The sequence below is a fragment of the Saimiri boliviensis genome, chromosome 16 (assembly GCF_048565385.1).
Source record: "Saimiri boliviensis isolate mSaiBol1 chromosome 16, mSaiBol1.pri, whole genome shotgun sequence".
In the NCBI taxonomy this organism is placed as follows: domain Eukaryota; kingdom Metazoa; phylum Chordata; class Mammalia; order Primates; family Cebidae; genus Saimiri; species Saimiri boliviensis.
Window position 1 is genome coordinate 50,111,562 of NC_133464.1, and position 12,373 is coordinate 50,123,934.

The 12,373-nt window shown below is 37.3% G+C and overlaps 1 protein-coding gene across 1 annotated transcript in view; it reads right to left on the reverse strand.

Moving 5' to 3' along the window:
* Positions 1–1,632: 1,632 nt before the first annotated feature.
* Positions 1,633–12,373, reverse strand: part of TDRD3 (tudor domain containing 3) — a 408,301-nt gene continuing 397,560 nt past the window's right edge. Inside the window, exon 18 of the transcript XR_012514351.1 lies at positions 1,633–1,728. The gene's annotated coding sequence lies outside the window, so the exon portion shown is untranslated. The remainder of the gene's footprint in view (positions 1,729–12,373) is intronic.

Genomic DNA, 12,373 nt, shown 5'->3' on the forward strand with positions numbered 1-12,373 from the left:
CCAATTTACTCTGGTTTTTACTTAAATACTTGTATTTTAAGGAAAGGGAGACAGAAATTACCAATGCATTTTCTCATCCAAGAATGCAGATGCGGGCAGGCAATAATAGTATTACACAGTGAGAAAGCTTCAAAAGGAAATCAAATTCCAGAGGAATTCTTGTAACTGATGCTACATAGGATTATTCTGGGGAGCCTAAAGCAAGGGTACTATAAGGAGAATGAAAAGTACGAGGTAAATCTGGAAGTAAACATGTAGGTACAACTCACCAGAAATTCCCTGAAAGATTTGAATCTTGCTTTCCTCTCTCAGCATGACACTTGTCTTTCCCACCCAAGTTCTGACCTGAAAATTTCCCAACAAAGGTTTAGTCCTTGAACTTCGCATCTGCTCACCTTGGGGTGTTTTGTAAGATCTGCTTGTATGATCATCCATCAGCAGATGTGTTGGTCCACAATGCAGCCTCTGCTCAGGATGGTCTCATAATAAACCTGACAGGCCCTCAGATTCTGAATACTGTCAGACACTTCTCTTTCTGCTATTTCTCTTATCTTGTACTTCTCAAATAACAGCCCCTGATTCCTGATGGAATTGCTGTACCCATACCAATACAAGGTTCTTCCCCCTCCCCCCACCACTAGACTATATTTAAAATAAATTGTTCACCCTCAACTGCTGCCAGAGTAACAACGATAGGATAGGAGTTTCCCTGCTTCCTGGAGCTCTCTGAAGACGTTAGAGCCACTGAAATGCTGAGAGGATATGAAAAGCATTAACATGTATTTCTTTCTTTCTCACTTAGTTCAAATGGACTGAAGGAAAAAGAACATTTATTTCTATGACTACTTCAGGTAAAGCCTCAAATCCTCTGGTTTCTCTAAAGTTTTTACTTTTGTGTGAGAAAGCATACTATCTTTCATCAATAAACCCGTCAGGGCTTTAGAGCTCTTCAGTCCTTGTAAGCAATCCCAACATGATTTAATGCCATTTTCTGGTTTTGTTCTTCACCTCTCTAGCAATTCAGAATAGATAATAAAGAATCTATTTTTATTTCTAGGCTTCCAATTGCCTCACAACATGTGTTTAAAACAAATCAAAATTATCCCAAAGCTACAAAATTGTTTTTATATTTCTATATAGGCCTGGAAGAAATCTCTAGGATCCATCCACGCAATTTCCTGGAAACAAAGTGAAACCACAGTATAACCATCCCAAATAAATAACTGTTTCTCCTTCTTAAAGGGACTCACAAAAGTGGAGATTCCACAGTCTCCTTCAGTTACTTCAAATGTTAACATCCCTCAGTGTCGACAAGTGTTTTCTGATCTGTAGAGTCTCATGTTCTAATTAAACCTATTCTGTTTGTTTCTCAATGAAGAGCTGTATCAGGCAAATATTCATTTTTAATTAAATGCAGTAATCATTTATTGAGCAACTCCTATGTGTAAGCACTCTACTAAGCACCAGAGATAATGAAATGAAAGATATAATCCAAGCCCTCAAGAAATTTGAAATCTAGTGAGAAAAATAGACATGTATACATTATAATAATGTTACCAGAGAGGCTGGCTAATATTTCAAAATATTTAAACATTACAATATGGGCACCAACCTATCAAAATGAAGACTTACGGTAGGACCAGGAGAAGGTTCTGAAGGATGCTCTGTAAATGCTGCAATTAAGCATCATGGGAAAATCGAAGGAGTGTGGGCGACAGCAGTGATGACCTGTGAACAGAGGATGTAGCTCTGACTATTTTGCACTGACTATTTTGCACTGACTATTTTGCAATTGATATTCTAAAATTTCAATATTTTGCAACTAGTTTGGTTATTCTGATGCATAAGAACTGAGTACTAGCTTCACATAAGAATCATTCTTAAAAGTAACCATGCTTAAGTCAGCACTAGCATAGTTCAGGGGTAACCACTGAAGATTTTCTGTGACTGTCCTTAATGCTGCTCATCTAATATTCTGGTTTTCCTTCGTCCAAGTACATAATATAATTGCACATTCTGTTCTTTTGAGGCAAAGGAGAATTCTGTGATTTGCTTTGGCCAGGGAAACATAAGCAGAAGTGATGTGAAAATGGTAGAAGACTTTAAGAGCCACTAAAGTGTTGGCTTAGGTTGTAAGAAGAAAGGAACGCTGATTACTGTAAGCAGAATAATAGTAACAAAGAAATGGAAGTGAAAGTATCAGAACAACTGATAGAATGAAGAGAAGCAATGCGTTAAAGAGGTAGGCAGAATTCCATCATAAAGTAGCCATATGGGATGCCAAGGAAAACAGACTTTACCTTACAGTTAGCAGGGACGTAATGACCAGAGGACCTTAACTCTCCTCTCAGCTTGACTAACTTTAGATAAAGTTTCTTTTTGACTTTAGGCCAGTGACCTCTCATTTTTGGGGCATTTACTTTGGAAATTTTGCAATTATAATTTTTTTCTCTGATCCTTGAGATATTAATCTTTTAAGCTGGGAATGTTTTTCTCAAGGACCTGGGAGCCATCCCTTTGAAATGTAATTAGTAAGAGATCATTGCCCCTCTATCTTCCAGTCTCTGTGGGAGGGCAGAATCTTAACTTCAATTAAGTATTGATCAATAAACACAGATGGCCTAACCACACTGACTAACCTCCTCCTACTATACTGCAGTACTTTTTGACTAGCACTCTTAGATATAAACTGATATAAGTGCTAGTATATTTCCTGCCTTTTGTTTTAGCTGATTTCATCTATCTCCTCTAAGGCAATAGTCTTGAATAAAATCTTCCTTGCCCATTTAACTTGTCTGGGGCAATTTTTTTTAATAGTAACAATACAAGTAAGGAGGTAATCCAGCAATCCAGGTAACTAATGTATTAACATGACCATATAACTGGTGAGAGTCAGAGAAAGTAATCATTGAGGTGGCTCTACATGTCTTAGAACGATGCTATCTTTTGAAATGGGGAACCAGCAAAGGAATGCTGCAAAGGCAAATCAGCTATGATGCCATTGGAATTCCAGCTTGAGGGCCCCTCACTTCTTCCTTCCCTTCCAAGGCCCAAGTAGGGACGAAGCAAAATGCTACTTTTTTAAAAACTCTGCAAAAATAAGCTATTTGAAGTGTATTTGGTAAGAGTACTTTCCAGTTTCTTCCCACTATAACTTTTCATATGTATCTTTTTTTCTTGTGTCAGGTTGTATTGATGTGAGCATTTGTGGGACCCTGGTGAAAGAAAGCTAGGTTGGGGAGATACTCCTATTTTCAGCTTAGAAAAAATTTTGGAACATTTCAATAAGATTAATAGACTCCTGATTTGCATTTATATAAACTGTACCGACTCTTTTTTAATTTTTTTAAATGTGATTAAAAATAATGGAATATAAAACAAAACTGATAAAGTTTATCAGTGAAATAAATATATATTATTTTGATATTAGAAATGGAAAGAACATTTTAGCAGAAAACAAGTAGATCACACCAAAACATAAATTTAGTAGGAGGAAAAGATAAAGTGCAAATAGAAGTAATAAATAGGCTTTACTTGATAAACAAGTTAATGAAAAAGAGTGCCTCATATAAATACATTGGAAAAGGATTTAAATTTAAATTTATGGCTGATTTGACATTTAATACTACTATTAATAAAGATAATATAAAACTCATAAACATTAAAATACAGATATTGACAAAAAGCCAGCAATAAGTATCACTAATTCAGAGTATTTAAGATTAATCATTGCATCCGGGTATGATGGTTCATGCCTGTAATCCCAGCACTTTGGGAGGCCAAGGTAGGTAAATGACAAGGTCAGGAGTTCAAGACCATCCTGGCCAACCTGGTGAAACCCCTTCTCTACTAAAAATACAAAAATTAGCCAGGCGTAGTGGCACACACCTGTAATCCCAGCTACTCAGGAGGTTGAAACAGGAGAATTGCTTAAACCCAAGAGTCAGAGGCTGCAGTGAGCCAAGATCATGCCACTGCACTCCAACATGGGCAACAGGGTGAGACTATGTCAAAAAAAAAAAAATTAATCACTGCATAAAACAACTTCAAATGTTCTGAAATCTGAAAATTTACATATGAGTAAGTTTGAGAGTGGTTTTCAAACTGTGTCAAAAATATTGAAAATTCACAATATTTCCAGTAACAATTGAAACCAATCAAAAATGAAAAGACTGAATTATATTTCTGTTCTCTATTGAAAAAGATATAACAAAATCATTGTCTTATTTAAAAAGGCACCAATACTTATGCAGCTAAAAAATGATAATAAGGGCCGGGCACTGTGGCTCAAGCCTGTAATCCCAGCACTTTGGGAGGCCGAGGCGGGTGGATCACAAGGTCAAGAGATGGAGAGCGTCCTGGTCAACATGGTGAAACCCCGTCTCTACTAAAAATACAAAAAATTGGCTGGGCATGGTGGCACGTGCCTGTAATCTCAGCTACTCAGGAGGCTGAGGCAGGAGAATTGCCTGAACCCAGGAGGCGGAGGTTGCAGTGAGCCGAGATCGCGCCATTGCACTCCAGCCTGGGTAACAAGAGCGAAACTCCGTCTCACAAAAAAAAAAAAAAAAAGATAATAAAACATATTTAGAGGTATACAAAGCAGTTAATTAATTAAAAATTGATATTTTCTAAATTTTGGGTGTGTTTGGGGGTGTTTTCAACTTTTAATCAGTTAATATTTTTCTTATTTTATATAAATATTTAATTTCACATCTAATGTGGCAAAGCCTTGTGCTCCTAAAAAAAGTCTGCCCTTTTCAGAATTGGTTGGAACAGAACAGCTTCTCTCATTGGGATACATAGTCAGGATAGAAATCAAAACCCATGTACCTCTGGCTCAGTAAATAATCACTTTATGTAAAAATTACATTTCAGTAACAATGTCATAAGTGAATAAATGCTGCTTAGCAATACACAAGTATAGTCATTATTTATACTCTGTTTTTAAAAACACTTTTTTCCAAGCCATCTTTAAGAATCTTGCTTTCTCACAATTTTCCTCATTTCTTTTTCTAAACTGACAGAGAAGCAAGTTAAAGAAAATTCTCCCACACAGTTTCGGCTATTGGCTCAATGACTTAACACTCTTCTCGAAATCTGACTAAGTGCTTCAGTGTGCTACACTATGTGTGTCTGCTCATTTGTAAAGTGGCCCACTTATAACTGGCCTGTTTTCCCTTTTGATGTTATGAACTCACATTTCCAAACACAAGTGTGAGAGAAGCCAGAGGCCACAGAATCCCCTAATGTCACTGGCCTGCCCTCTGTCACGGTCTGACTGGGGAGGCCTGTCTTGACTTAGCGGTGCCATAATGACAGTATTGCGATAGCACAGTTTTGTGATTCTTTGGGTGGGGTTTTTCAAGCAAAGAGTGTGCAGTCAAGTACAACTGAACCGAAGGGTGACATGAACAGGAAATTTTTAATTAATGTAAAATTTTAAAGTATTCTAGAAAGGCACCGCACTTTCATATCAGTTGTGTGATCTTAGTATCTTAATCTCCTCATTTGTAAAATGAAGATAATAGTATATATAAATTAAGATACAAATATTCAGCATATATAAAGCTGTGGTTTAATTTTTTTTTTACAATTTACAATCTTTTATTTTTCAAACTCTTAAGTGGTTACACTGAGAGACAGAGGAGAGGGCAGCTAGTTATTGATAGATTTTATTTCTCTAAGAATCTCACAAATAACTCTTGAATATTGCAGCTAGATCAGAGGCTTCAATGATGCTGCTGACTTATAACCTTCTCTCTGCCTCCTATACGCCTACTTCATTTTGCTATCTCTACTGGAGCAGAGATTGGGTTCATCAAACCTGTTTATCTTCTTACTAGACATGCAATTTAGATTGCCTTTCCTGGGCTACTTAGCTGGTAGGTTTGGCAGTGACTGAGTTTTAAGAAAGCACATTTCTTCTAAGATTGGCCTATGAAAACTTTCCAGGCATGATTCTCCATATTTCTTCAGCAGTTAAAACCTAATAAAGATAACCATGGCATTATAGAAGTCAATGCTGAGGAAGATATAGACATTAGGGGAAAAAACCAGGTCCCTGAATTATTGCTTTGCAAAGAGTTACCAATCGGGAGTATCCATTTTGTAAGTAAATGAGAAATGATTTTTCTATCATGGCACATTTAGGATTTTTTTTAACAGCAGTTGCCTTAAATGAAATATCTCCTAATTGATATTAATAATGCAATTACTATGAGAGAAATGTGATTTGGACTTTGAAAATGTATTTTCCCTTCTCCTTATATAGAAAGGTTACAATATGCAATTTTCATGAAGATTAAAATAATTGCCCCAGTGATACTGCTTGATAAATTATATATGTTATAGTTAACATTACTATTATTGACTCAACAGATTTTTATGAGCATTTACTAAGTGAAAGTTGCTATGGCATATCTAACAATATAATAGTTGACAAGGACTCTCATCTCATGAAGCTTATGTGCTACCATTTCACTTAAAAAAATCTCCTGTTGCTATTAGCACAATGATGTAATGACTTGTTCCTATGTTCCTATTTTTTAATTCTCTGGTCCTAATATGAACCCTTAAGATATTATCAGAGTGCCTCCCATATAATAGATCAACAATAAACTTTTTCAAATGAATGAATATTGCAGCCATGGCTTGAATTTTAAAAAGCCAAAAATTACAATGGCTATCTGCATGACGGAGGACAGAAGTATATATTAATATAGATCTCCATGAATGTATCTAAAGACCTCCAAACAATTATATAAGCTGTAAGCCTCAAAGAACTTGGATCTACCCTTGAATAACAGGTTTACAGGTATAATAGTTAAGTTTATGTGTCAGTTTGACTGGACCACAGGGTACCTCGGTATTTGGTCAAACATTATTCTGGGTGTTTCTGTGAGGGCTATTTTGAGTGAGATTAACATTTAAATCAGTAGACTAGTAAAGTAAATCACCCTTCATAATGTGGGTGACCCTCATCCAATCAGCTGAAGTTCTTAATAGAACAAAAGGCTGACCTTCCCCCAAATAAGATAGAATTCTCCTGCCTGGCAGCCTGCAAACTGGGACAGCAACTCTGTGGATTTAGGACTTGCAGCCTCCATATGCCTAAGCTAATTCCTTATAATAAATAAATAAATAACCAACATGTGATATGTGTGTGTGTGTGTGTGTGTGTATGTGTGTGTGTATAAACAGAATAATGTATATTGCATATTTTAAGGAGATATGTGTGTGTGTATATATTCTAACAGAACAAATTATATATACTAATATGTGTGTATATATATGTTATATATTGAGGGATGTGTGTGTGTGTGTGTATATATATATATATATACATACACATATATATCTATATAGATAGATAGATATAGATAGATATACATATGTTGTATTTCTCTAAAGAACCCTAATACATTAGCTTAAAGAGGCTAAGTTAAATTTTGGTTTTGAAACTGTAACTCCTCTGAGATATTTTATACACTAAAAACATGCCCTGGATTACTGAGTGCATTTTTTGGCCTAAAAAATCATATATCAAAAGTAAAATCCCAAAGGACTTGTTCTGCTAACCATTCACTACTCTTTATTGGAATGGGCATAACACTATAAAACCACAGTATTTACCTTTGATTGAGCAATGAAGTCAGTTTGGATAGATAGAAGCCATATCCTCCACTAGAATGCAAACTCCATCATGGAAGGAGCTTTGTTTATTGCTCTATTCCCAGTGCCTGGGACAGTAGTTGGTATATAATATAAATTTGGTAAATATTTTGAAATGAAAGAATACATAAGTAAACTCTCTATAAGAAACATGCATGGATACAGCCCCATAAACTCAAATCAAATGCAACTGTGCACACGATATCCAGATCCTAAGAAGTTCGAATTGTGGCCCTTAGCTAAGACGACCTACAAGTGGTGTTGGGAAAACTGGCTAGCCATGTGCAGAAAGCAGAAGCTGGACCCCTTCCTTATACCTTACATTAAAATTAACTCCAGATGGATTAAAAATTTAAACATAAGACCTAACACCATAAACCCTAGAAGAAAACTTAGGCAATACTATTCAGGGCATAGGCATAGGTAAGAACTTCATTACTAAAACACCAAAAGGAATGGCAACAAAAGCCAAAATAGACAGGATCTAATTAAACTTAAGGGTTTCTGCACAGCAAAAGAAACAATCATTAGAGTGAACCAGCAACCAACAGAATGGGAAAAAAAATTTTGCAATCTCCCCATCTGACAAAGGGCTAATACCCAGAATCTACAAAGCACTAAAGCAGATTTACAAGAAATAAAAACAAACAAGCCCATTCAAAAGTGGGCAAAGGATATGAATAGACACTTTTCAAAAGAAGACATTTATGAGGCCAAAAAACATATGAGATACTATTCCATGTCAGTTAGAATGGCAATCATTAAAAAATCTGGAGACAACTGATGCTTCAGAGGATGTGGAGAAATAGGAATACTTTTACACTATTGGTAGGAGTGTAAGTTAGTTCAATCATTGTGGAAGTCAGTGTGGCGATTCCTCAAGGACCTGGAAATAGAAATTCCATTTGACCCAGCAATCCCATTACTGGGTATATACCCAAAGGATAATATATCATTTTATTATAAAGACACATGCACACGTGTGTTCATGTGGCACTGCTTACAATAGGAAAGACCTGGAACCAACCCAAATGCCCATCAATGATAGACTGGACAAAGAAAATGTGGCACACATACACCATGGAATACTATGCAGCCATAAAAAACGATGAGTTTGTGTCCTTTTTAGGGACATGGATGAATCTGGAAATCATCATTCTCAGCAAACTGACACAAGAACAGAAAACCAAACACCGCATGTTCCCACTCATAGGTGATTGCTGAACAATGAGAACACATGGACACAAGGAGGGGAGCATCACATACTGGGATCTGCTGGGAGGTGGGGGGTTAGGAGAGGGACAGCTGGGGGTGGGGAAGTTGGGGAGGGACAACACTGGGAGAAATACCTGATGTAGGTGACAGGCAGATGGAGACAGCAAAACACCATGGCATGTGTGTACCTATGCAACAATCCTGCAAGATCTGCACATGTACCCCAAAACTTAAAGTACAACAAGAAAAAAAAGAGCATTACTTCATAATTTCTATATTTTTCTATTTATAGATTTTGACATTATACTTGTTTAAGAAATAGTGAAAAACAGAATCAGAAAGACAAGAAAGATATTAAACAACCAACCAACCTCCAGAAACCCATGCACTAAAGCCCACAGTTTCCAGTCTGGTGAGCTTGCTTGACAGCATCAGATTGCACACAATATTTTTTCCAAAGAGATATGTAGATTTAAACATATCTCTTTGACTTCCCCCTTTTCAATAGTGAGAATAATATAATGGATTTGCGTTTCATGAATTGGTTCCTAAATTATTCCATAGAAAACTGAGGGAGAAAAGAATGTAATAAATGTCAGACTTTGATATGTCCATAAAAGTTCTTTAAAGTCCAGCTTATCAGGGGCAATGAATATAATCTTTAGCAGTGCCATAAAATATAGTAAAAGCCATAGGGGTTTAGATTCAGTGGAACTGCAAAGATCCTAACCCACTATCACTTAACGGAGGCTAGGAAAGGAATAGTCTTAACAGTACTCTATTGAATTCAGATAGCTGGAAACTCAGCTCTCAAGATCAATTTTAAAGAAGGTCACTCAAGTCCAAAGGAACATATGATGAAAATAAATGAAAACTAAATAAAAATCAAGGTCATTTAAGAACCTCCACAGTAGCAACAATAACTAACATTTTAATGCACTTAATAAAATGTTCAAATTGCACTACGACCCAGTAACATGAAAATAATTTTGAGATAAGTGCAGCTCTATGATGCTAAGTAATTAGTAAGTGACACAGCAGGATCTTGTATGCACAATCCTTAGACCACAGTTTTCAAGCTCCAATTATGCCACCAGGAGACTTTATGAAGTGACACAAGCAGACCACTCTCCAATCAGAGTGGCTAATGGAAAAGGAAACTCACTCAACAGCACAAAGCAGCTCACTCAAATGACAAAGTGGTTTTGCAAATCCCAAATGTCTGTGACCTAAAAAGAACAAGTTGCCTTTCTCACTATTAAGACAATTTGAACACATTTAGGTCTCATATAGAAAGCAAAATAAGTGTAGGGATGACAAGATATAACTGATCTGAATACTCTTTGTCTATTTAATCTGCTCAAATCAGTTTCCTCCTTGCCAGCAGGTGTCCTCTGGCTGAGAAAATTAAATAATGGTGTGGTCTCCCTGCTATTCTCATATATTATGAACCAGGTGAGCAGTACCAACTTATACTAGGATATATAGAGTTAATTTCCTTTGTCATGAACAAGAGGAATATTTCAGGAAATCTGTACTTCAGCAAAACACATAGGATTTTTTGACATTTAAGAATCACTGTTTTCCTGTACAGAAATATACATAATATATGAACAACTGTTTTGGCAGTTATATCATCTCAGTATTTATTTCCAAACTATTTATCAGAAAATGAAACATATTGTTACTTGGATACTTGTACTAGTTGCCACAGGCTTTTTAAAATTAAAGTTGAATATAGCTTGTTTCTCACTTCTGATCTCTTTAGAAAAATGTTGCTTTTCTTCTTAAGAAATCTGATCTTTAGGGGATCCTAAAGATCCAAGATGGCTGAATAAGAGGCAGCTCCAGAAACCAGCTCCCAGCGAGAGAGACACAGAAGCCAAGTGGTCTCCACAATTCCAAACGAGGTACCACGTTCATTTTGTGGGTCTGGTCGGACAGTGGGTATAAACCAAATATGGCAAGTTGCAGCAAGGTGGGGCACTGCCCTACCCAGGAAGAGCATGTAACTAACTGGAGGACCGGGGGATCTGCCCCTCTGGGTCTTCGTTTCAGATACAGCGCTCTATCCAAGCCCTCTACATCCCATAGAACAGGAGATCTTCGCTGGGCTGAAAAGCCTTAGCAAGATGCCTGAACAGCAGAATAGCAACTTCAGCCCTGGGGCTGTCAGCATAGATATAGGTGAAAGCACTGGCTGACACTGAGAAAGCCAAAAAGCTAATGGGATGGAGCTACCTGCCCCCCAGTAAGAAAAGAAATGGAATGCAGAATAACAGCCCAAATGGCAGGACGAGCCCCCAACCACTGCTGGCCACACAAAGCCCATCAGGCCAAAACACCATCACTCCAGAGTCAGGCACCCAGAACATCAGTTATAGAGCCACCAGGAATGTTCCAGCTCCGCTGGCAGAAGGGAAGCCACCATTACAGAAACCGGCCTAATTTTCTCAAGTAAATAAAAGATGCAGCAGCTCCACTGAATCTGTGGCAGCCCAGCAGCACCTCTGCAGGCAAAGGAGAGGCTGCCTCCCCAAGCAGCTACCTGAGATCAAAACTATACAAATCCAAGAGACAGAGAGAAACCAGTGCAAGAAGAATGAAACCATCAAAAACCAGAACGTCTCTCCCCCACCATGAGTTCATGACTCCTCACCAGCAAGGGAACAAAGCAGGATGGAGAAAGTGGGTAATAACAAACTTCTCTGAGTTAAAGGAACATGTTTTATCCAAAGGCACAGAAACTAAAAACCTTGAAAAAAGGTTAGATGAAATGCTAACTAGAATAACCAGCTTACAGAAGAACATAAACGACTTGATGGAGCTGAAAAACACAGCACAAGAACTTCATGAAGCATACACAAGTTTCAATAGCTGAATAGATCAAACAGAAGAAAGGATATCAGAGATTGAAGATCAACTCAATGAAATAAAATGAGAAGGCAAGAAAAGAGAACAAAGAGTGAAAAGAAATGAAGAAAGCCTTCAAGAAATACGGGATTATGTGAAAAGACCTAATCTACACCTGATCTGTGTACCAGAAGATGATGAGGAGAATGAATCCAAGCTGGAAAACATTCTTCAGGATATTATCCAGGAAAACTTCCCCAACCTAGCAAGGCAGGCCAACATTCAAATACAGGAAATACAGAGAACACCACAATGATACTCCTCTAGAAGAGCAACCCCAAGGCACATAATTGTCAGGTTCATCAGGGTTGAAATGAAGGAAAAAATACTAAAGGCAGCCAGAGAGAAAGGTCAGGTCTCCCACAAAGGGAAGCACATCAGATTCACAGAGGATCTCTTGGCAGAAACCCTACAAGCCAGAAGAGAATGAGGGCCAATATTCAACATCCTTAAAGAAAAGAACTTTCAATCTGGAATTTCATATCCAGCCAAACTAAGCTTCATAAGTGAAGGAGAAATAAAATCCTTTATGGACAAGAAATTGCTGAGAGATTTTGTCACTACCAGACCT